The sequence below is a fragment of the Aedes albopictus genome, chromosome 3 (assembly GCF_035046485.1).
Source record: "Aedes albopictus strain Foshan chromosome 3, AalbF5, whole genome shotgun sequence".
Taxonomy (NCBI): domain Eukaryota; kingdom Metazoa; phylum Arthropoda; class Insecta; order Diptera; family Culicidae; genus Aedes; species Aedes albopictus.
In genome coordinates this window covers 65,284,292-65,310,463 of record NC_085138.1, presented here as the reverse complement: position 1 = coordinate 65,310,463, position 26,172 = coordinate 65,284,292, and positions in this window count along the sequence as shown.

The window sequence follows — 26,172 nt, the reverse complement described above, 5'->3', positions numbered from 1 at the left end:
CATCGCTTTAAATTTTGATTTATTGCTCATTTTATGTGAAAAATAGGGTATTTTAGCAGTTTTTTCAGTAATTTAAAATATCAGTGTACTGAAAAATCACTTATTTTGCGTAAACATGTTCACTTCGGCTGTACGCATGGTTTAGGGTCGAAAAAATCATATGTCATCGCTTTAAATTTTATTTTATTGATCAAAGTGTGCAATAAAAGGCGTCCTCAAAAAAGTAGGAAGTGCCTTTTGCTTAATAACTTTGGGTAGACGCATCTATTTCAAAATCTTTAAGATGGTCGCTGTTCTTGAAACCTGTCCGGTTCCATCGCAAAAAAAAGTTTTAAAATCGGTTGAAAAACGGCCGAGAAATGCCTTATCAAAGTTGGACTTCCGACTTTTTTTGGACCCTTGGTAGTTTAGGAGTTAAATTATGAGGTTACACCATTAGTTTGCTTAGGATTTGCCCAAAAACTTATTTTAATTATTTTTTTTCCCCAATGTGTTTGCTGATGAATTCCTATTGTTGCGGTAGTGTTCCTAATGTTGCGGTATCCCATATGATTTCAATGGGATACCGCAACAATAGGAACAAATACCGCAACATCAGGAACACAATGTTCTTTCAGATAAAAACGAATAAAATGCTCATAACAACATCAAGGTGGCAATATTTCGTTATTTTCCCGTAGATTAAGGATGGATTTTATTATTTTCAATTCAATCCATGTAAAAAGTTTGCTTGGGGCGCGGGCGATACAATTGTGGTTTAAACATGAACCTAGTGCTTAACTCCTCCATGATCGGATCAATTACCCTACTATCAACTACAACGTAACTTAATTGTCAGCACTCACACGAGCTCGCAAATTCGGTAGGTTGAGTTGGGATTACATACCTACGCGTAATTTGGATACCGCAGTACAATGCGGGCTCTCCATCGCCGCCAAGTGGCACGAACCTGAAGAGGTTCCTACATGCTTTATCTTTTATTAAAATTCATTCTGTTATTTTCATTGCACATTTCGTTTTTTCTTCGTGAAGTGCATTTCTGTTGGGACCGTTGGGACGGACGAGCTTTGGTAGCGTCTCACGCAACCCAGCTCACGAGGAATTTCAGCAAGATTATTAGCAATAATTACGATTATTATTATTATTTGGAGAAAGTTCGTATTTTTTTTAACTCGATGCACAAACAAGCGGATCCATTGAGTCTGCGCGGGAACGGCTGGGCTCACACCACACATGTTCGTTCACCGACTGACTGACTGCAGGTATAGGTAAAGGTAGGTATAACAGTGATTGCTATGCGATCAAAATCTCGGGTGAAAAAGTGCGTTTGGTTCGACCGACCTTTACTGCATCATCGCCGGAAAGCAGGTTATATAGCGCCGTTGATGGAGACGATCGAAACGCCGCGCCGGTGGATATACAAAATGTGCACGAGAAGCAGAGCGCGGAAGGAGAGTTTTCGAAATCCGAAAGGGCTGATGTTTGAATGAATTATTTGTTTTCCTGTTTATGAATTTATGATCGTATGATGTTTGAAAAAGCTTTTAGATGCAATATAGAGCGAATGCACCGGCGTACAATACGAAGAACCAATAAATGCTCTTCTTGATTCATAATCTGAACAATTTTTATTTTACATTTTATTGAACTAATCAATAAAAATCGAAAGTTTCTTCATGAAAAACGCTGGTTGTGGATCCTAGACAAAGTATAATGAACTAGAAGCCATTTTTTTCTCGAAAATACTCGTTTTATACCGGTGCAAAGTTTACTAAATATTCAGGTATTCAGGGTAACTTCGTACCTATACGGGTTTTGAATGCAAAGATGCTCTATTGACAAGCAACACTCATTTAAGTTGATAACAGTCCCAAGTAACATTCTGTGGATCAATTAGTCTTCAAGAGGGTTGAAGAACCGTCATAAAACCTCATACCTTTTATTTTGGTTTTATGATGATTATAAAAACCTCTTCTAGTCTATTTGACTCGAAAATGTTACTTGGGGTAGGTGCTGAGAAACAGACTCCGTTCCAGTTGGGACGACATGCCACGATGAGAATATTTATTAAAAGTTAGAACTTGATTGATCACTCGTAATTGCTTTCCCAGTATTTTCAAATGAGCTAGAAGGGAGAGGAAGTGATGAAGCAATCGCTTCTGCACGGCAGACGTGAACAGTACTGGGTCTGCACAAGGTCTTGCAGATTTCGATATTCGGGAAATGGTTCGCCCAACTGATTTGGCTGAAATTTTGGCAGTCGTTATGGAGTTACGTGAGTTTTGATATGTATTTAGTTGATTGCGTTGGGGTGGAAGCTCAGGTAAAATATTATCTCCTGGGCGCCCATTAAAAACACCACCCCCGGCGAAGACTGGCGCTTGAGCCTAGCTATTTAGCACTATAGTTGGAGGAAATGCCAATGCAGAACCCGTAGCTTCCGGGAAGGTTAGCTCAGCTCCCTGGGTTAGTGGGTTGGTGTCAGGCCCTGCGAGCCAGCCGTAAAAAAGACTAGCACCGTTCTGATTGATGGACGGCACTTCTCCGACATTATCGACATCAGGACCTATCGTGGCGCTAATATTGACTCTGATCACTACCTGGTGATGGTTAAACTGCGCCCAAAACTCTCCGTTATTAACAATGTACAGTACAGGCGGCCGCTCTGGTACGATCTGGAGCGACTGAAGCAACCGGATGTCGCCACCGCATACGCGCAGAATCCCGAGGCAGCGTTGCTGGACGACGGTGTGCTCGATGTGGCCCCTCTAGAGGACTGCTGGAGTACAGTCAAAGCAGCCATCAACAACGCAGACGAGAGCACTATCGGGTACGTAGAACGGAGTCGACGAAACGATTGGTTCGACGAGGTGTGCAGAGCGGTTCTGGAGGAGAAGAATGCAGCGCGGGCGATAATGCTGCAGCATGGAACCCGACAGAATGTGGAGCTATTCAGACGAAGTACAAAAGAACATTTGGAACGGTGGCAGAACTGTACACCCGCCTGAAACGTGAAGCTGCAAAGGTCGGACTGGTGGTGAATGCGGCTAAGACAAAGTACATGCTGGTAGGTGGGACTGAGCGAGACAGGCCAAGCCTTGGCAGCAATGTTACGATAGACGGGGATACTTTCGAGGTGGTAGAAGAATTCGTCTACCTCGGTTCCTTGCTAACGGCTGACAATAACGTGAGCCGTGAAATACGAAGGCGCATCATCAGTGGAAGTCGTGCCTACTATGGGCTCCAGAAGAAACTGCGGTCAAAAAAGATTCACCCCCGCACCAAATGTACCATGTACAAGACGTTAATAAGACCGGTGGTTCTCTACGGACACGAGACATGGACGATGCTCGAGGAGGACCTGCAAGCACTCGGAGTTTTCGAGCGACGGGTGCTAAGGACGATCTTCGGCGGCGTGCAGGAGAACGGTGTGTGGCGAAGAAGGATGAACCACGAGCTCGCTGCACTTTACGGCGAACCCAGCATCCAGAAAGTGGCCAAAGCCGGAAGGATACGATGGGCAGGGCATGTTGCAAGAATGCCGGACAACAACCCTGCAAAGTTGGTGTTTGCTAACCATCCGGTTGGTACAAGAAGGCGTACTAACTGAATACTGAACTCCAACTGAATACTAACTCATACTAAGGCGCATCATCAGTGGAAGTCGTGCCATGTACAAGACGCTAATAAAACCTAAGGTTCTCTACAGAAACGAGACATGGACGATGCTCGAGGAGGACCTTCAAGAACTCGGAGTTTTTGAGCGTCGCGTGCTAAGGACGATCTTTGGCGGTGTGCAGGAGAACGGTGTGTGGCGGAGAAGGATGAACATCCTGAAAGTGGCTAAAGCTGGACGGATACGGTGGGCAGGGCATGTTGCAAGAATACCGGACAACAACCCTGTAAAGTTGGTGTTTGCTAACCATCCGGTTGGTACAAGAAGGCGTGGAGCGCAGAGAGCACGATGGGCGGACCAGGTGGAGCGTGATCTAGCGAGCATTGGTCGTGACCGACGTTGGAGAGCTGCAGCTGCAAATCGAGTATTATGGCGGCAAATTGTTAATTCAGCATTATCATGAATTTGATGTTACTAAATAAATGAAATGAATTCATTTTGATTGAGTTCTGTTCACTACATCAAAAGTTACAGGTGTGCCATTACTAAAGGATATAAGAGAGTATCTGATGCTTGACAATTGATAAACAAGTATCAAAATTGAGGATGCCATTTAAACTTGAGGACATATTTATTGAATTGACCACATACAACCTTCATAAAAATCTGGTGTTATTGTTTTGTAGCACCGTATATCTGTAACTTTGAAAGCAGTCAACAGAACTCAAGAAATTTAGTACACATCAAAATTCTCGTAATTCCATGTCGGCTGCCAAAATTTCAGCCTAATCGGTTTACTTGAGCCCGAGTACCATATTGTCAAACTTGGCCGTGTTGTATGAAATAGGACCAGTGGTCTTATTGTTTTGGTCCGACACTGTATGTAATAACATGTTTTATTGTATCCATCTTTTGTTGTGTCGAATCAATGGAATATTCGGTCGTATGTTAACCTTCATCCAGCCAACGTACATTTTCCCGAACTTCCCGAAAAACTCTTCTAGTTTATTATACCGGGGAGATGGGTGCCTGGTCCACATGGTTTCGGAGTTATTCCGGGTTGTCTTGGGGTACCAAAATTGGCCACATGCTTTGCGCAACGCATATCTCAAGATCCCGATGAGGTAGAAGTATAGTGTCTTCGGCGAATTTGTTCAGCAGGCTAAGAACTATCCGGCAACGGCGACTTTGGTTCGCGATTCGTCCGCTAGGCGGCGCCAGTGTCAAAAATGTTCAAATCCTCATATCTCAGAAACCTGATAAGGTAGAATGATGCTGTTTTCGGCAAAATTCTTCAGCAAGCTCAGAACTATCTGATAGTAAAGTCTTTGGTTTGGAATTAATCCGCTAGGTAGCGCATTGTGTCTGAAAAATTCAAACACGTTTATCTCGATACCCTAATGAGGTACAAGCATGCCGTTTTCAGCAAAGTTGTTCAGCAGGCTAAGAACTATTTGGCAATGGCGTCTTTGGTTCGAGAATCGTCCGCTAGGTGGCGCAAGGGTAAAAAATCTTCAAACTTCTATATCTCAGAATCGTGATAAGATAGAATGATGCAGTCTTTAACAAAGTTCTTCAGCAAGCTAAAAACTGTTTGATAGTTGTGTCTTTGATTCGTGATTTAATCGCTAGGTTATTTGCTACACCGTCTTTAACCCCCTGCAGACAAATTTTGTCACCCATAATATTGCTCCATTTTTTCTTCCGGGAATGGTACCCCAAGACAACCCGGAATAACTCCGGAACCATGTGGACCAGGCACCCATGTCCCCGGCATAATAAACTAGAAGAGTTTTTCGGGAAGTTGTGAAAATTTCATCAAAATCCATCGAAAAACAAAAAAAGTTATGACCATGTTTGTGCTTGTCCGAAGGTGGAAAATGTACGTTGGCTGGATGAAGGTTAATGGCTGAATGCCATTTGGTCGAATTTTCAGGAGGTCTCAGAGGCGCTTCATAGAGTCTCAGAGGCACTTCAGAGGGTCTCAGGGATGCTTGAGGTAGTTTTAGGAGAGTTCCAAGAGGTTCGAGGGGTGCTTCATGAGGTCCCAGGGGGATTGAGGGTGATACCAGGAGATCTCAGGTGCATTTCTATCGGTTTTCAGAGGGTCTCAGTGGGTTTCAGTGGGCTCCAGAAGGTCTTAAATGCGCTTCAGGACTTCTCAAGGGCGTTTCTGCGGGTTTCAGAGGGTTTCAGGGGGCTACAGGGGTGGGTTTCAGGGATGATTGAGGGGGTTCCAGGGGGTTTCAGGAGCTTTCGAAGGGTTTACAGGGCTCCTGAGGTCGTGGGGGGGGGAGGGGTATTGAGGAGGGTCAATCATAATTTCAGAGATGCATGTTTTGGCAAATGCGCCATTGAAGATTTGTTTTCAAAAACCTATGAAATGTAACAACTTTCTATTAATTAAAATTGCTACAAATCAATTTCTTCGAATTAATTGCATTTGTAAAATTAAACCATAAGAAAAACCAAACAGACAGAACCGGAGTACCTAATTTCATGACCAAGAGCGTAGACCGGCATCTCTAAAACTACAGCCGGTTAGTTAGCTTGAACGCTTTCCATTTCACTGCTTGGCTACTGTTTTACTTGTTTCAGTAGTCCGCCACAGCTACCGCGAGTAGCCGCCTTCGCTCGTCGTTCCGCTTTGGCCGGCATCGGCGGGAAGTCACTGACCGCTACTCACAGCAGCCTGGTGCAATCTAGGTGGGTAGGTAGGTATGTGCCCGGGTTTCTGATCTACATACAGACGCTGTTCAATGTTAATTAGACTTGTGAGATGTCGCTCGTCTACTGTTTCAGTGAAATTCTGCACTCGGCTGTAGTTAAGCCGGTGCTGGTCCTACAATGATTTATAAGTTGACGCATAGCTTGACGAAAGAATAGCGAAATCAAAAATCTAGTCATGAATGACGGAGAAGAGAGATTTTAGCCATCGTAAAATATGTATCTGGAACTGATGAAATGTTTCATTCATAGGAGGTACCCTGCGAATCGGAAAAACAAATTGATAGGCTTCGTCACGGATCTCCGGTAGGTATGGTATCATTATCGAGAGTTGCCATATACGTTGTCGAGCAAGCGAGCTTATACTTATCTCTCAACCGCAGAGGAGGTGGAGTAAAACAACAAAACAAATATGCAAATAAGCCACTTGTCGATAAACTGAGCGTCGTCGCTGCAATGGTCTCAGCATTTAGGTATTTGCAAAGTGTCACCAGCAGCGCGGACCCGAACAGAATTGGGTCATCACTTTCATTTCAGCAAGCAGCGCCCTCCACCTACCACAGAGGAGGCTCAGAGGCCCAAGCACACCACGGTTGATTGGTCGGTATCGCGGTTTGTTGATAATAATAACATGCCTCCACTTTAGTTCTCTTTAGGTCCGTGGTTGGGGTAACGATAAATGATAATGATGCCGCGCACGCGGTGACTGATTGGTAGGTACAACCACTTGATACTTGCCGATATCGTAAGCCTGCCTGGCAAAAAGCAGTAAAAATTGTGCGTATTACCTTCTTTGTTTTCTCCCATCAGCGCAGCAGCCAGCGGTTTAAATAGCATCATTAAGACAACTTCAGGGTGCCATAAGGTGGTAATAGTTACGACTTTTTACAAGAGTAACAGTGCGCAACTTCACCGGTTGTGGTTAGTAGGTGACAAGTTTCGAAATATTATCGTTTTGTTTGACAAGCTGGAACATTCCATCTTATGCGTCCGGCTTACAGTGGAATGTCCGAACAACCTTGTGCTACAATGCGATTGGCGCAATTTTTAGCGTAAACTGCTTCTTTCTGGAAGTTTATTGTTGTAGAAATTGATGAGTATTCAAGTAACGGAAAAAACATGATTTATGTGACATATTTTCATGGAGTTGAGATGCATTTGGATAAAGTTATTTGTAGAACAAAGAGTGCTGGGTTAGATATTTATGTTTATTAGTGACACTAGCGTAGCCAGAAATTTACTCTGTGAGGGGTTTTCGGTGTTCAAAATTTTTTTTTTCATCACAAAGCGTTGTATACTGAAAATTTCTTCTAGAAATTTTAGCGCGGGGGGGAGGGGTTAACCCTTAGAAATATCCCCAACCCCTCCCCCGTGGCTACGCCACTGATTGGTGATTTTGTTCCATGTTATTTAAGGCTCATGCATCCGTCATCTTTTTTCGGAATATAAAAAGCAGGTTTCTCGCTGTAAATCAAAATATCGACTATGAAAATATATATCACTGCATTATATTCCTCATGTGGAGTACAGTGCATATATTTTCATAGCAAAAAAATTTGTTTTGAACGAAAAAACTGCTTAAGGTATCTTCTAAGCACAAGTGAGCTGGTACAGGCTTGCCTGGTAATGGTACCCCCAAATCCCCTCCCTTGATCACGGGCTTCAGCTGGTTGCGATAGCGTTCTATCCTCTTAGTAAGGTCCGGTGCCACTGACTCGAAACGGCGGATGGGCTTATTTCAGCGCTGTCTTCCATCTTGTAAAACCGTGGCGTGGCCCTAAAGTACGTTCCTGACCTGTACCCAGCTTATGCGAGGTATGCACTTCAAACGGAATTGCTCAAGTAATTTTCATTCAGTGCATTATTTTTCCGTGACCGGATTGGTGAACACAGCAAGCCTTATTTGATTTGACATTTCGTTTCAGCTCCGTATATACCACGGTGTACAACATTTAGAAGGTGATATCTTCTAATGGTTTCGGCTTGCAGTCACAGAAATAAGCGTTGGTTCTGTTATTTCATCGCCGACGTTTCGATCCTCGGGTTTGGATCTTCTTCAGGGCTCGAAGTTAACCAACTTGTGAAATGCCCCCTTGAGAAATCTCCCTTTCTTCGACGGTGAAACATCCGTTTAAAGTGCAATTCCGGACAGTGTAGAAAACCCCCATTAATTAATTTTCCCATTAATTTAGCAAGGGTACAAAATTGTTAATGAGGCCATTCCACCAAAATCTCGACATACCTCCGTGCAAACACGGCATTTCACAAGTTGGTTAACTTCGAGCCCTGAAGAAGATTGATTGATTGATTTGTCTTTATTAGAGAGACTTTCAGCCCTTGGCTGGTTCGTCTCTCCTGAAGAAGATCCAAACCCGAGGATCGAAACGTCGGCGATGAAATAACAGAACCAACGCTTATTTCTGTGACTGCAAGCCGAAACCATTAGAAGTCCCACCAAAATCAGCCATCCAAGAAACGAAGGTGATATCTTCCGGAAAACTGACAGTTTCTTGATGACGTAATTCAAATCGTTCAGAGGCGATCTAGTACTCCACATCAATTTGATCATGTGAAGAACGATTAGAATGACGTCACATGTTTACATCCAAAATGTATATTTACATAAGTTACTAGCCTGCCTTGTGATATTTATGCCGCGGTACATACTAGGATCCGGAATAAAGCGACGCTTTATTATTTCTTGAGCGATTCCTTGCCTGAATTTTCCTCGCATCGAGATAGGCCAAGAAATTTCTTGCGATCTCCGTACTACCCATTAGGCAACTTACTGGATGGAAGTAGGTTCAGATAAACACTCCTGATTAATGCTGATCCGGCTCTGAAGTGACTCCCCATAAGGGCCTGGGCCAATCCTCGAGTAGCCTCCCTGCTTGCATAGATAACCACCAGGGTCATTGGCAACCACACCCTTAAATGAAACAACACAGCGCACGAGTAACTTTCACGCAGAGAGCAAAAAGACAAAGGATTTTTCACTCATACCTATTTGTGTACGACTGGATCAACGCAAAAAATGTGCTGATCCGGTGTTACACAAATTTGCGTGAAAATTTTTTTGTCTTTTCGGTCGCTGCGTGAAAGTTACTCATTGCGCTGTGTACATCGAGTTTTGCGTTGGCAACTACTTCATTTGCAGTGAGGGATAGCGGTTCTAAGGGGGACCCAACAAAAATGACGACTCTTAAATCCATGAACAATAATTTGATCGAGAGTGGAGAGGCAGAAGGAACGGCGTTGAACCCGTTCGCGCGAGGACTGGCAAGATCACCACTACGAGAGCCTGATGTACCCACTCACCAGCGAGCAGATGGCATGAGGTTTAACAGGCGGAGCACGAGGCGGCACAACACAGGCCGAGGAAGCGCAGATGACTGTCACAGACCTCACGCGGGCACCGCGGGAACCGCAATAGGAGCGGACAATCAAAGTTGTTGGTATAACTGTCGAACAGCTAGACGAGCTGATCGGCTATACGAGCGGGCGGACTATTTACCATCAGCGGTAAGAGTGCGGCTGATACAAGCAAGGAGGAGCGGTCCACCCAAACGGACAGCTTCCTCTATGCTGGCAACGCGACGATGCAACACGAAACCATACAGCTCGCCTGAGCCGTAGGGGAGAGGTCAAAATGCCCTACGGCACGAGCTGCGCGGTCCAAACCTGCAGGGGAGACACGGCCCAAGAAGCGTCCGGAAAAGATGGATGAAAAGCCAAAGAGGAAGAAGGAGACGGCCAGCGCGAGTAACCACCAGGCTGGCAAGCCGGTTGTGATTGTTGTGAAACGCGCAAGGTGCATGGAAACCAACCTCCAAGAAGCCTACCCTAAGCGGAACGGTGAGACCGGGAAAGAAGAAAGTTGTGTTATCACAAGTGAATTTAAAAAAAAAATTTAAGTGAAACGCGAACCGAGCGACGAGGTAGTCCTCAAAACCGTACGCCGAGGTGCTGAGCGCCATGTGAGGCGAGAATCGTCTCTCACCGTTGGACGCGGATGTAAAAAGCACCCGGCGCACCAGAACTGAAGAGACGATGCTAGTGCTGCAGAAGGGGGTAGCACCGACGCAGAACAGCTCGCAGCCACACTTAAACAGCAGTGCGAGATAGATGCACCAAGTGCATCGATCTGCCTGCGAAAGGGCCCGCCAGGCACCCAGATCGACACAGTCAAGCTCCCAGTAAGGTAGATAAACAAGAAGAATGTAGTCGGCAAGGTAAAGGTAGGCTGGTCAGTGTGCCCGCTCAGCATATACGAGCCACCACTGACGTGTTTTAAGTGCTTCAAGCAAGGACACAAATCGTGGGCGTGTAAAGGTCCCAACCAGCTCTGCATAAAGTGTGGAATGGAAATCCACATCGCCATCAAAATGCCTGATATGCACGGCGAACAAGGGTCACATGACAGGCGGGTCTTAATTAATATCCACGTCGCACGAGGGCTTCGCAATAACGAAGATCAACAGGGTGTACTACTGCAGTTGTTATGAGCCGCCCAAGTGGACGATAGACCACTTCCCGTCTATGCTGGATTTGCTATCAAGCGCAGTAGTGGGGTTGAGTCCCGTGGTCATCGGTGGCGACTTCAACGCCAGAGCGATTGAGTGGGCTAGCCGCTTTACTGACGCGAGAGGCTGTGTTCTACTCGATCGAAGCAATGGCTAGACTGGCTGGTCTTGGCCATATGGATGAGGTCAAGACAGTTGACACTCGCACACCACAAAACGAAGGGGTTGGAAGTAAACAATCGCAAGTCTGAACAACAGGCAGAACAACGTTGCCAGATCATGTTGACCGGTTCCGCATGTCCGTGCACTACCAGGAGCGCATTATTCAGCAGGATATTTTTGCCGAAGACACCAACCGGGTCGTTGCTGGAGTGAGGCAAGGATGTATCCTATCATCGCCACTGTTCCTCATCGTAATCGACGAGATCCTGGTAGGTGCCATTGACCGTGAACCAAATCGTGGATTGCTGTGGCAACCCATTACCATGGAGCACCTAAATGACTTCGAACTGGCTGATGACGTTGCTCTCCTTGATCAACGGCGCTCTGATATGCAGAGCAAGCTCGATGGTCTTGCCAGTCGCTCCTCAGCGACATGTCTTAGCATCAACGTCAACAAGACCAAATCGTTAGATGTAAACACGGTCAACCCTTCCAGCTTTACGGTAGCTGGGCAATCAGTGGAGAATGTTGAAAGCTTCCAATATTTTGGTAGATAAATGGCGGCTGATGGCGGCACTAAGATCGACATAGGTGCACGGATCAAGAAGACGAGGGCTGCTTTTGCGAGTTTAAGAAATGTTTGGAAAAACAATCAGATTAGTCGACGCACCAAAATCCGAATTTTCAACTCGAACGTGAAATCTGTGCTGCTATACGCCAGTGAAACCTGGTGTGTATCAGTGGAGAACACTCAACGGCTGCAGGTCTTCATCAATGGATGCCTGCGGTATATAATTTGTGCATGGTGGCCTCACAATTGGATCTCCAACGTGGAGCTCCATCGTCGATGGCATCAAAAGCCGATAGCGACAGAAATTTTGGAGCGAAAGTGGAGGTGGATCGGCCACACTCTACGCAGGGGCGGAAACGAAATCTGCAAGCAAGCGTTAGATTGGAACCCAGCAGGACATCGCAGCAGAGGCAGACCCAGAGCCTCATGGCGGCGCAGCCTCAACCACGAAATCAAGCAAGTCAACAGAAATTCTACCTGGCCACAGGTCAAGGCGATGGCTGGCAATCGCCCAGTGTGAAAATATTTCAATTCGGCCCTCGGTACCGTGGGTGTCCAGGACAGAAAGTAAGTAAGTACACCAACATTCTATCTAGGAAGGCATTGAAACTATAATTGAAAAAAAAAAAACCATGCCGTGTACTGAGTACGCAAATGTTACCGACCAATCGGAACCAATTTGTTCAATATACCCACGTAAGGAGATCAAGTAGTGGTTTTCTGATAGATCTTGCTAGTTAGATAGATAGGATAGAGTGGTTACACATAATCAGTAGGGAAATATTAGCACGGTATAGAATCCCACTTGGGAAAACTAATAGATGTAATTAGCAACAACCCCCCCCCCCCCCCCCCCCCAAACTACGTCTATGATGAGCATAATCACCCCTCACATCCCCACGAATGTTGAGACAAAATCACACTGTATCTACGAGGGTGGTGTGGCATACCAGTTTAGCACCCTATGCGCAGAGAAGCGAATCGTCAGCATTCGCGCATCATCGAACACCGCGACCCAACCGCGACAACAATATTCGCGCTCCATCAGACATCACGACTTCGCGACGTCGCGTCGCGCACGTCGTCGGTCGTCAGCGACACGAAGACTCGAGCCGGTCGGACAGGAGAGACCGCGCCGCCGACGACCGTCCTCTTTCGCATCGCAGCAACCGGGCGGCAAGCACGTGTCATCCAAAAGAGGCTGGAGGCAATTTTGCGGCAATCGGCCGAAACTGCCAGTGCAGAAATTTACATTGGTGATCCTGCCAGGTTTGCTGCTTAAAGTTTTAAGAGCAAATAAATTGTGAAGGCGGAAAACATATTCCAATATAAACTAAATGGTAAGCATATTTGGTGGAAGTGATTTTTTTTTCATACTCGCAAAGTAATGCAATTTGATTGTGCAATGACGCTGAAGAGCAAGAAAGGTTATGAGTGCTGATTGAAAAAAATGGAAAAGAACTACACATGGACTTGTGTGAGGATCCGGCGCGATTGGAGTTCCGCCGGGGGAAAATGAAAAGAGCCACACATGGACTTGTGTGAAGATCTGGCGCGATTGAAGTTCCGCCGGGGGGAAATGAAAAGAGCCACACATGGACTTGTGTGAAGATCTGGCGCGATTGGAGTTCTGCCGGGGAGGAAGTGAAAAGAACCACACATGGACTTGTGTGAGGATCCGGCGCGATTTTAGATCCGCCGGGGGAAAATGAAAAGAGCCACACGTGGACTTGTGTGAAGATCTGGCGCGGTTGGAGTTCCGCCGGGGGGAAGTGAAAAGAACCACACATGAACTTGTGTGAGGATCTGGCGCGATTGGAGTTCTGCCGGGGGGAAATGAAAAGAGCCACACATGGACTTGTGTGAAGATCCGGCGCGATTGGACTTCCGCCGGGGAGGAAGTGAAAAGAACCACACATGGACTTGTGTGAGGATCCGGCGCAATTGGAGTTCCGCCGGGGGGAAATGAAAAGAGCCGCACATGGACTTGTGTGAGGATCTGGCGCGATTGGAGTTCCTCCGGGGGAAAATGAAAAGAGCCACACATGGACTTGTGTAAAGATCCGGCGCGATTGGACTTCCGCCGGGGAGGAAGTGAAAAGAACCACACATGGACTTGTGTGAAGATCCGGCGCGATTGGAGTTCCGCCGGGGGGAAGTGAAAATAACCACACATGAACTTGTGTGAGGATCTGGCGCGATTGGAGTTCTGCCGGGGGGAAATGAAAAGAGCCACACATGGACTTGTGTGAAGATCCGGCGCGATTGGACTTCCGCCGGGGAGGAAGTGAAAAGAACCACACATGGACTTGTGTGAGGATCCGGCGCGATTGGAGTTCCGCCGGGGGGAAGTGAAAATAACCACACATGAACTTGTGTGAGGATCTGGCGCGATTGGAGTTCCTCCGGGGGAAAATGAAAAGAGCCACACATGGACTTGTGTGAGGATCCGGCGCGATTGGAGTTCCGCCGGGGGGAAGTGAAAATAACCACACATGAACTTGTGTGAGGATCTGGCGCGATTGGAGTTCCGCCGGGGGGAAGTGAAAATAACCACACATGGACTTGTGTGAGGATCCGGCGCAATTGGAGTTCCGCCGGGGGAAAATGAAAAGAGCCACACATGGACTTGTGTAAAGATCCGGCGCGATTGGACTTCCGCCGGGGAGGAAGTGAAAAGAACCACACATGGACTTGTGTGAGGATCCGGCGCGATTGGAGTTCCGCCGGGGGGAAATGAAAAGAGCCACACATGGACTTGTGTGAAGATCTGGCGCGGTTGGAGTTCCGCCGGGGGGAAGTGAAAAGAACCACACATGGACTTGTGTGAGGATCCGGCGCAATTGGAGTTCCGCCGGGGGGAAATGAAAAGAGCCGCACATGGACTTGTGTGAGGATCCGGCGCGATTGGAGTTCCGCCGGGGGGAAGTGAAAATAACCACACATGAACTTGTGTGAGGATCTGGCGCGATTGGAGTTCCGCCGGGGGGAAATGAAAAGAGCCACACATGGACTTGTGTGAGGATCTGGCGCGATTGGAGTTCCTCCGGGGGAAAATGAAAAGAGCCACACATGGACTTGTGTAAAGATCCGGCGCGATTGGACTTCCGCCGGGGAGGAAGTGAAAAGAACCACACATGGACTTGTGTGAGGATCCGGCGCGATTGGAGTTCCGCCGGGGGGAAGTGAAAATAACCACACATGAACTTGTGTGAGGATCCGGCGCGATTGGACTTCCGCCGGGGGGAAGTGAAAATAACCACACATGGACTTGTGTGACGATCCGGCGCGATTGGAGTTCCGCCGGGGGAAAATGAAAAGAGCCGCACATGGACTTGTGTGAAGATCTGGCGCGATTGGAGTTCCGCCGGGGGGAAGTGAAAAGAGCCACACATGGACTTGTGTGAAGATCTGGCGCGATTGGAGTTCCGCCGGGGGAAATGGAAAAAGCCACACACGAGCAGCGACATCGGAGTGTGAAGATCCGTACGAGATTGAAGTATTGTCGATAAATTGAAAAAAAAATCCAGACGTTATGCACGTGGTTGTGCTTTTGATTGAGTGCTCGTATTGAAGAGCATCTTATGCATGTGGATTACCGTCAGAAGATGCAGATCGAAGCTCGAGAAGTGGCAGCTCAACGTTCATAAATCCGCATACATGAGCTTGTGTGCGCAATTTCAAACTACCGTCGATATTTTAAGGGAATTCATTTCTTGATTTTAACGAGATGTGGTTCCAAGACCGAATGCCCACGTGGATTAATGTTCGTACGACTTGCGACAACGACAGCAAATAGTGCTTGTTGCGACTCCTTAGAAAGAAACCCAGCGGACGTGGTTATGCGTCCGCCTTTGTGGTGTACTGATAGCCTCGGATGTGCTTGGAGAGTCACCGAAATAAGAAGTATCTCGGATTGAGAAACTATGGAAAATATAAAAGTTACTGTACAATTTTTATAGATTCGAAAATCCCGAAGTTGTTTGAGCAGCATTGAACGCTTCTTTCACAAGTTGAACGTGTCCTATAATGTTGAAATTCATGCATAAAAACAAAAGATTTGAAAAACCGTCGTGCAGGTAGCTACATTAGTAATTTTGGCGTATTGTGAGTGCCCCAGACGACTCGATTCGCACTGCAGGTGGAGGAAAATTTCTGTTAAACGAAAAATACTCAACTGGTCCACCAGATGTTTCATGTTGTGGTTTCTAAGGGTTGTAATTATGAAGTGCTATTGCGGACCGATTGGACAACCGTTTGAATGAGAACGACTTCACTTAGAAAAGATTTCATGTCAATTTAGTATTCTCGGGCGAGTTTTGTTTCACGATGAAAGGTACATTTCGTTGAAAAAAATCAAGAAAAAGTAACATAACAAATTTGGTAGCAACCAGACATAAAACTAATATATGAACCAACATATAAAGTCTTTAATACATCATTCATAACGTCTAAGTTTGCATTTTTGAAAGTTTTTCAATGGGAAATCTGTCAAACTACTGCCACGCAAAGGCATACGTACCATTATATGGAGCTTTTAGGACATGCACCGCATTTAGTTTGCCAAAACATGTTCAGTAGTTTTTTAATAAAAGGCAATGTTGAAAACAATTTGTATAAATTCGCGAATTAAAATCGTTCAACAGATTATGTCATCGAAATTACTGTTAGGTATGAATCACTTAACACGGGTATTTTGAAACATGGACAATCGTCAGAATAATTATGTTTCAAACAAAACCGTGCATGGAATAATGACATATTTAAGGATTCTCAAATAAATGCTTTGTTCGCATTAATAAATACTTCTTTTCAATTTAAAACTGTAAATGTGCTCCAAGAACACAAAGTTGGAGAGAAGCAATCGTTCTAGTGAGAACGTAGAGCCACAAAGAAAAAGAAGAAGAAGAACCATGACAGCAACTAGAGAGATCACAAAGCTAAATTAAAAGCTATGGTTCGTGAGGACAAGCGAATGCGGAAGAAGCATCCTGAGTAACGTTATGATTGAATGTTAATGTAGAGTGAAGGAAGAGTCGATATTCAACCTACATTGTAATGCAGTAATGGAGGAGTATAATGAAAACATGGTGGTAATTTATGCATTTGGTCAAACCATAGTCGTCTCTAAATGACGAGATGTGGTTCCAGGGCCCTTCCGGTGTTCTGCAAGTGAGAAACAAGTGCAGGTTTATTAAAAAAAACGTACAGGACCTCGAAGAAGCAAATTTTAACAGCTAAGAAGTAAAATTTTTGAATATAACTGGCACACAACTCTTATGATCATGAGATCGTCTGAGATTCTGGCAACGAAATGTTTCTGTTATTGGCTGTTATTGGTATCTGTGTTTTAGTAAATCAATAGGTTGACGAAATAATATTCCAGACGCATATGAAGGCCGTATACAATATGTAGCTGGGAGATGGTAACCTTTTTTTGTGTGTTTTTTGTCGAGAGGAGAAGGAAGATGTGGCATACCAGTTTAGCACCCTATGCGCAGAGAAGCGAATCGTCAGCATTCGCGCATCATCGAACACCGCGACCCAACCGCGACAACAATATTCGCGCTCCATCAGACATCACGACTTCGCGACGTCGCGTCGCGCACGTCGTCGGTCGTCAGCGACACGAAGACTCGAGCCGGTCGGACAGGAGAGACCGCGCCGCCGACGACCGTCCTCTTTCGCATCGCAGCAACCGGGCGGCAAGCACGTGTCATCCAAAAGAGGCTGGAGGCAATTTTGCGGCAATCGGCCGAAACTGCCAGTGCAGAAATTTACAGGTGGCATCACTGCCCAAATGACAGTTCCGGAAAGCAGAGCGAGAAGAGCAGAGAGAAGGTTGAGTGGCGAGGGAAAGAGAAGGAGGGAGGAGAGAGGAAAGGATTGGGACAGAAAGGCAGAAGGTGTTGAACGCTCATAGATAGTGGACGGAAAAAGAAATCCTGCTTCGGAGAAGAAAAGTGAGATTCGACCTCGTGGACGGGAACAATAGTTGGAAGAAAAAAAGGCGAGTTTGAAGAAAAGTGCGCGAGTTTCCACCGCGAATCGTGACTTCGGCAAAGTACTGGTGCCCGGTCGGAAGAACACTGTTGGAGAAGTGCCCACCGCCAGAGATTGGCCACGATCTGCCGAGGATTCGAAGGGAAGCCACGCTGGTTGAGGAGTGTCCACCAACCGAGATCGGCCACGATCTGCCCAGGAGCCACGCTTTTTGGATAAGTGCCCAACGACCGAGATTTGCTGAGGAACCGCCCAGAAGCCCGAACGTTTGACAGAAAGAGTATCGTGAAGCACGGGAAGTCGGCGAGTCCAACGCTGGTGGTCGGCGAGAAACGATATCGCTGCTCCACACGCCACGAAGGTGAGGCAACGGACGACTTTGCGGTGAGGGCGACGGTGAGGTCCGTGGGCTTGCCCCGCTTGCCGCCGCTCAATATCCTATGAGTTGCCCCTTCGTCTGCGAGCGTTGGGACGTCGACAAGGCAGAACACCACGGAAAGTTGCCAGGCGAAAACGAACCCAAGATGCCACAGGATGTGTGGAGCGTCCAACGGTTAATTACACAAAGCGACCGCTCGTATAACTTTTTTGGGCGTGACTGATGGATGATTAAAAATCAAACCATATCACGTAGCCAAGGGCTGAAAGTCTCTATAATATAGCTAAATCAATTAACCATATCACATACATAATACCCACATGCAGTATTTATAAGATCCTAAATGTTCATATTTTCCTTTTTTGTTTCGTGACGAGAAACTTTTTCGAAGCATTTTAAATTTGTTCCTACCGTTTAAATTGTTCCTACCGCTCCTCCACCTTCCTTTGCCTGAATTTGACACTGGTTAGACAAAAAGTTTCAGGAGGAATTCGGAGGAGCTTCAAGGTGTTCCAATACGTTTCAGACTTTCAAGTTCAGGTTTCGATGCATTTTAAGTCATTTTAGGGATGGCGGGAAGGGGGGTGGTTGAGAGGAGTAAGGCATTTCAAGGCGCTTTAGGGGATTGCAGGTCATTTGAGGGCGTTTGAAGGGAAGGGGTTTCCGGAGATTTCTAGAGATTCCAGAACGTTTTCAATGAGGTTTCAGGGGATGGGGGGAAGAGCTTCCAACGGAGTTTCAGAGGCAGTTCCATAGGGGTTTCAAAGCGTTTCGTATGATTTCAGGGGTTACCGAAACGCGCCTGAGCATCCTGAAAATCCTTGACACCCTCTGAAATCTCCTGAAACACCCTGGAATACCCCGGAAACTTCTAATACCAGCTGGAACCCCTCTAAATCACCTTGAAGCTTCTCTGTCACCCCCTGAATTCCCCTAGAGAACCCCAAAACCTCCAAGAACGCCACTGAAACTCCTTAAAATTCCGTAGAATACACTAGTTTACAGCATTTTTGAACTCGGTAAGCTGATGATCATTTTTGGTGTAGAATCATGCCGTGAGTTCGAAAACGCGAAAGAAAAAAATTACAGTAGAGGGGAATTTTTTTCGATTTTCCATACAAGGTTGATGATTTGAAATCGATTTTTGTTCTATTTTTAAGCAAAGTCGCTCACTTCAAAAATCTCATTCTCCGTAACCAATGCTCCGATTGAGCTGAAATTTTTACTGTAACTCGCCTACATATGATATGTCAAATAAACGTCGAGAAAGAATTTTTAAATTGGTTTTTCTTATTAAAAAATACATTTCTTCAAAAAATTTTGGGAATTTTGCTTAAATTTAAGAAGATCGTCCCTGAAAACCGTCAATATCTTGAATTTCATCAATCTGACGCAAAACCTGCATTCAGATGATCGAATGGTATTGTATTCAGCTTTCAATTTATGGAAAAAGATTTAAAATTGGTTGAACAAAACGCAATATATTTGAATTTTAGTAAATTACATATTTTGAAAAGTTGTAAAACTCGATATTGAGCTAAAACTCAAAAACTGTTCTACTTTAAATTTTTTGAAGGTCGGTTTCGAAATCAGCACTAAATTGTGCTTCAAAAATTTTGGTCGTTGACAGAAATTCATGACTTTTATTTTATTTTGTATACTTGTGATACCTATAAATCCCCCTTGAATGCCCCTGAAAATCCTCGCAATTCCCTTGAACATAAGCTCCCAAACTTTCTGGTGAGGGACCCCCTTTTGCCAGCAGACGTAATTTTCGCGACCCACTATAGAAATTCCCTCATTTGTTGTCTGTTACAGTTAATTATTTTACTGTCCCTCGCGACCCCCCGGATGAAGGCCGGTGACCCCCTTTGGGGGTCACGACCCACAGTTTGGGAAACCATGCCCTGAAACACACATGAATACCACCTCCACCCCCGAACACCCTCGAAATCAGTGGTGAATCATTCATTATACAGTGCGAGAATTAAGTATGAAGACAGAGCCGTTTTCCATATAAAATAATCATGTTTAGGGATCTAAATCTCCTTTTCTAACGATTCGCTTGTTATGGAATTTTGGCTGCATTCCTAAAATAACTATAATTTCGGCTAGAAATATAAATCATCATCCATGATAACGTTTATAACGACTTTTCAGATTCAAATAAGTATAAAGACACATTTTTATATGGAAATAGTGTCTTTATACTTATTTGAATCTGAAAAGTCGTTATAAACGTTTTCATGGATGATGATTTATATTTCTAGTCAAAATTCTAGTTATTTTAAGCTAAAATTTCATAACAATAGAATGGCTAGAACAAGAGATTTTGATCCCTTAACATGATTATTTTGTATGGAAAACGGATCTGTCTTTATACTTATTTCTCGCACTGTATCCTGATTCGAACCGTATCAGGATCGAAATGCTGGCAAAAAAAAAATAATTGTATCGTATGCCACATTTAACGAATATTTAAAAGCAAAATCATGAATTCAAAGAAATTCAAGCATATCAAGTGCATTTCTCCAATTACCTAATTACCTCATCGGTAACGGCAATGATCTGTAGTACAAAAAAAAACAAGCATTAGATGAATTATCGTTCCTCACACTATCCCACGGCGATAACCATCATCGTCCTCTCAGATCAACCTCTGACTACACCATGGCAGCGAAGGTCTCGCTTGGCTCATAAGGCACAGTCAACAGGGGCCACCAACAGCACCACCGTTGGACGTTCCCAATTCGGTGCAAGAGCGAAAGTTACGAAATTCGAAAATGTTAAATAAATTTGCGCGCACCAAGCTGGGGATTTACACACTGACTGCAGCAGTGAAGAGCTTTCCAACCTAAAACCGTCTCGTTTGAACGAGATGATCGCCGAATCAAGCGGCGGAGGCAGCTGAGCAGAGTGAGTCAAACTGATTGGCTTCGCGCGCCGGAAAGGTCTTTTTTCTCGGTTCGATCCGTGATGGGGTGCTCACGGGGACCACGCGTTTATCAATGATCTCCTCCGGAGGTGGCTAATAACGGAACAATGGTGCTCGAAATTGGCCTGAGCTGTGAACAGTTTTGGTGGCTCAGTTGAAAGGGGAGACGGCTTTTGGTGTGAAAATTAGTTTAACGCAATTGTTAGGAGCAAGAAAAGGTTGCATAAGATGGGGCATTTCTCCTTCGCTTGAATAGATTAACATAACTACCTGCATTTAGCATTACGTGATAGTAGATTGTTATCCGTAAATAAGTCATTATTGGACTAATTTTGGAGAATTATTCGTGAAGCAATCTGATAGGGCAGCATTTCCAATTTTGATGCCGCATTTTTCTCTTATAACATTTTTATTTCGTTTCCTCTTCGCGCAAGCGATAATGAAGTGATAATGATAGTCCTTATCGTCTCAGAAGTGGCATGTTTCTGCACCTGAGGTTGCAATAGATTTGCATGGCTATATGTGAATCAGCCTTAGGGAACTGCATGCAAAACACTTCAGATGTGTAGCAACCTCCACTAGCAACTCCACCCCAGTAGCGTCAAGTTGACGATTCGCTCGCTGCCGCATCGCATCGTTGTCGCGTCGCGTCGTAATAAGAGCGTAATGCAATGTGCGCCACCAGCAGGTTTCGGTAAATACTGTATTTATGAGGCAGTCGCACAATTTCACTGTTTTATCGCTTTCTGATTGCAACGCGTGGTAACAGCGTGATGACGCTGCTCCACGAGGTATGGGAAGATAAATGGAGTGGTGCGGTGCCTCACGAGAAAGTGAAAACCGTGAAAACTCAAAAGCTGTGGGTGCCAACATTGCATGGTTTGGGTTTTTTTATGTTTGAGGTTTAAGGTGATACATTATTACATATTTGTTAAAAACAATTCAAAAGCACAAATAAAACAAGAACAAGCGGTATAATACAGATTAATAATAATAGTCTCGTAATTTGTCACATTGTAATTCTTGATCAAATTAGCATTAGCATTGGAATCAGCATTAAGCAAGTCGCACAAACTCGTAGATAGTACAGTCCCAGACCGCTGTTATAAGAACTGCATCCTTTGCGTCTATTACTAAAGCACAGAGATTTGGGGCAATCACTGTAACTAATACAATATTGACGCACTCCTCAACAGTCGCAATCTATGCTGGCTACGTTTTTGCGGCAACTGTAAGATGGGAAAGGAAGTTGGACACTTAAGACAGGTATGTAGAGACCTCTACGCCCTCTTAGGCCTCAGGCGTCACGGAAATTTTGGGTGTTTTTGTTGGATGGATTAAGTCCAAGAATATCTGAAGCCTTTTCAAGGCGTTCAAGCCGTTTCAGGGGCATTTCAAATGAATTACGGGGATTTCAAGCGCGTTTCAATGCATTATGTAACTCGTAAGGGCATATAAAGCAATCCAAGGGGTTTCAACGGTGTTTCTGGAGGGGTATCTGGAGTTTAAGGGCGATCAGGGACATTTCAAAGGGATGACAAAGACTTCAGAAGCGATTCACAAGTATGAAGTGCCCAGAGATCCCCTGATTCCCATTGAAAAGGTCATGTGACCTCCAGGTACCCTGAATGCCCTGGGACCCTCTTAAATATCCATGAGACCCCTAAATCATCCCTGAGACCCCTGGAAGACCATGGAACTTCCTGAACCACCCCTGAGACCCCTTGGAATCCCCTGAGATCCCTCGGAACCCCCTAAGACCTTCATACACGTCCCTGAGACTCCCTGAAGCGCGATTGAGATCTCTTGAAACGACCCGGAGGCTTATATACCCACATGAAACCCCCTGGGATCCACAGATATGCCCCTGAGACCCCCTAAAGTGCCATTAAGATTCCCTGGAATGCCTCTGAGACCTCCAGGTACCCCTCTAAAACCCCCTTATGCTCTCTATTGCCCCAGAGACCCTCAGAAACTGCCCTGAAACTCCTGAAGTGACAATGATATCTCCAGGTACCCCCTGAGACCGCCTGAAACGCTGCTGAGACTTCTTGGCACCCTTTTAAAACCCTCTAAGGCTCCGTAAAACACCCCTGAAACCCCCTGGAACTCCACTGAGGGAGACACTCTGAAGTACCACGAAGACCCTCTGGAAGCCCTTGATATCCTCTGAGAGCCCCTGGGACTCCTGCAACGCACCCTGAGAACTCGTGAAACGTACCTGAGACCTCCAAGTACCCTCTGAATTTGCCTGGGACCTCCTGAAATCCCACAGCGACCCCCTAAAACTCCTTTAAGACTCTCTGTCTAAAACACTCCTGAGACCCCCTGAAGCACCCCCGAGACACCCTGGGCCCCTTGAAACGTCCCTGAGACCTCTGGAATCCACCTTAAGCTCCTTGGGATCCCCTGAAACGCACCTAACACCCAATAAAGTACCCCTGAGTCCTCCTAGATCGCGTCTGAGACCTACTTGGAACACCTATGAGGCCACCCGAAACGCCATTTGACTCACTGAAACGCCCCTGAGACCATACCCTTTCAAATCTCTCCAGAATTCCCCCTTGACCCACCCCCTTGAATTCCACTGAATCAAGGTTGTTCATCGATAAATTATCGATAGTTAACTCACTCGATTACGATAAAGGTTGCTCGATAATCTCTCGATAACAATCAAACGAAAAATTAACCCGGAGATCAACGTAGCTTCGATAATTTTGCGATAAATCTAGATACCCTAGTAACGGCATCTACAACGGTTCAGATCGCAAAAAAAAAATTCGGAGACTTTATCGAGTCGACAATCTCCACAGTTAATTATATCGCCGATGATGATGTTTCCGCTTGAAGACGTTATCGTTATCGACGATGAACGATAACCGACGTTAACTTTATCGGCGATAACGATAATATATCGATTAACAACCTTGCACTGAATGCCCCTGAGACCAACTAAAACGCCTCTGAGACCTTCTAGAGCCTCCCTGAGACCTCTTTAAACACTCTGGAACCCCTCGAAATCCTCTGGAATTTCCGTGAGGCCCTCTGAGACCACCTGGGACCCCTGAACGCACCCTAAGAATTCTTGTACCAAATGGAGGAGAACGAAAGTTTTTTGATAATCTCTCGATAACGATAATCCAACGATAAATCAACGCGAAGATCAACGTAGCTTCGATAATTTTGCAATTAATCTAGTTTCCCTAGTGACGGCATCAACAACGGTTCAGACCACGAAGAAAAATTTTCAAAGACGTTATCGGGTCGATAATTTCCACAGTAACTGTATCGCCTATGATGTTTCCGCCTGAAGACGTTATCGTTATCGACGATAAACGATAACAGACGTTAACTTTATCGGTGATAACGATAATATATCGAGGTTGTTATTGCACTGAATGCCCCTGAGACCCACTTAAAACGCCTCAGACCTCATAAAGCCCCCCTGAGACCCCTTAAAGCACACACTTAGAAATTCTGACATTTGCACGAAACGGAATCACCAAAAACGTAAACGTTTTCAAGACTGAATCATAAATTGGACTCAATTTTTCACGCATCATGTAAGTGTTGGTTGGTTGCGTTAAATGTCAACAAATCCGTTTCACCAGAAACGTAGTATCAGTATCGCGTTCATCAGCCACCTTCTAACTCGGTGAAATAGCCGAGAGGTAAGCGATGTGGCTCACGATCGGCAGATTCGGTGTTCGAATCCATGCATGACAATATTTTACTTTCCTATGTTTTATCTGTCAAATCGGTTCTAGCGATTGCTAGACGCTAAGAAAAAGTAAGCTTTATTTTGGGGCGTCTTGAAAGACGTAAATTTACATGTTTTAACCTCTAAATTTGTGTTTTTGGAAATGCTCGTATATGTCAGGTTCAGGACACTTAAAATTACATGATATTTTCTAGGTGTGCACCCTGGAATCCCCCGAAGTCCTCTGGGATCCTCCGGAATTTCCGTGAGACCCTCTGAGACCCCCTGAAAACTCTTGCAATGCACCTGAGACCTCCATGAACCCTCTGATTTCTCCTGGGACCCCCGAAATCCCACAGCGCACAGTGGTTCCAGCCCCATATGAGGGCGGCCATATATATGATTTTAGCGAGTTTAATGATGAAACCGCTAAATTTCATGCATATTTGCATTCCAAATGCGTTTTTGTAATGTTTATTAAAAATGAGCCCAATCGAGTTTTTGGCCTTACGGAGCCGAAATTCATTATTTTGCAGTTTTGGTTACCAACTGATTTGGATATACTAATAGTGGTCAACGGTAGTAAAAACTGCTCAAGAATAGTGAAACACACATAATATAATGGATAAAGAGGGGGAAGGTTGGAAAAAAGTGTTCTGTGCAATGCAATAACTCCCGCATTGTTAGTTTTTGAGTAAATTGAAAGTACGACACTTAAGTGACTACCACCAATCTGGTCGCAAACGGTCGCAGCTAAATTCGCCAGTAAATCATTGTTTAGGATTATAGTGAAGTTTTATAGAAGAACGTCCGAAGGGGTCGGAAGGAGAAACATTTTTCTCGGCTTGTTGAAAATTTTCAGTTTTTTTATACTTTGTGGAAAAGCATCTAATTCAGTCACACTTATTTGATTAAAGTGATAAAGAATGGCATCTAAATTTATGATAAACATCGATTTTAACTATGAAAGAAGCGAATACAATCAACCAAATTCATGTCGAATGGATGAGACTTTTAATAGAGTGATGAATGCATAGGACTGAAATTAGAAAAAATCAAATAAAATATCTACTCAAGAACATTTACTTTCATGAGCTCTGCGGAAAAGTTTCGGCACGCATTTGATAAAAGTAATGATTGTCCCTAGTTATTCAAGCGTTAAACTTGATGTTTCCGCAATGATAGCACAGTTTCATTGAGGTAAAATTTTTGGATTAATGACCTATGGCGGAACCACTGTGCAGCGTCCCCCTAAACTCCTTTATGACTCCCTGGCTGGAATGCCCCTGAGACCCCCTGAAGCACCCCTGAAACTCCCTGGAACCATCCTGGAACCCCTTGAAATGTCCCTGAGACCTCTGGAATCCACCTTAAGCTCCTTGGGATCTCCTGAAACGCATATAAAACCCAATAAAGAACCTATGTGACACCCTTGCTTTCCCAATGGTGATCAATCAAGCGCGAGGTGTCAATTTCCAGTGCGGTAAAATTCTGGAAGGCCACGCCGAGGACCTGGGATCGAATCCCACTCCCGACAAACTCACAAAATGTGAGTT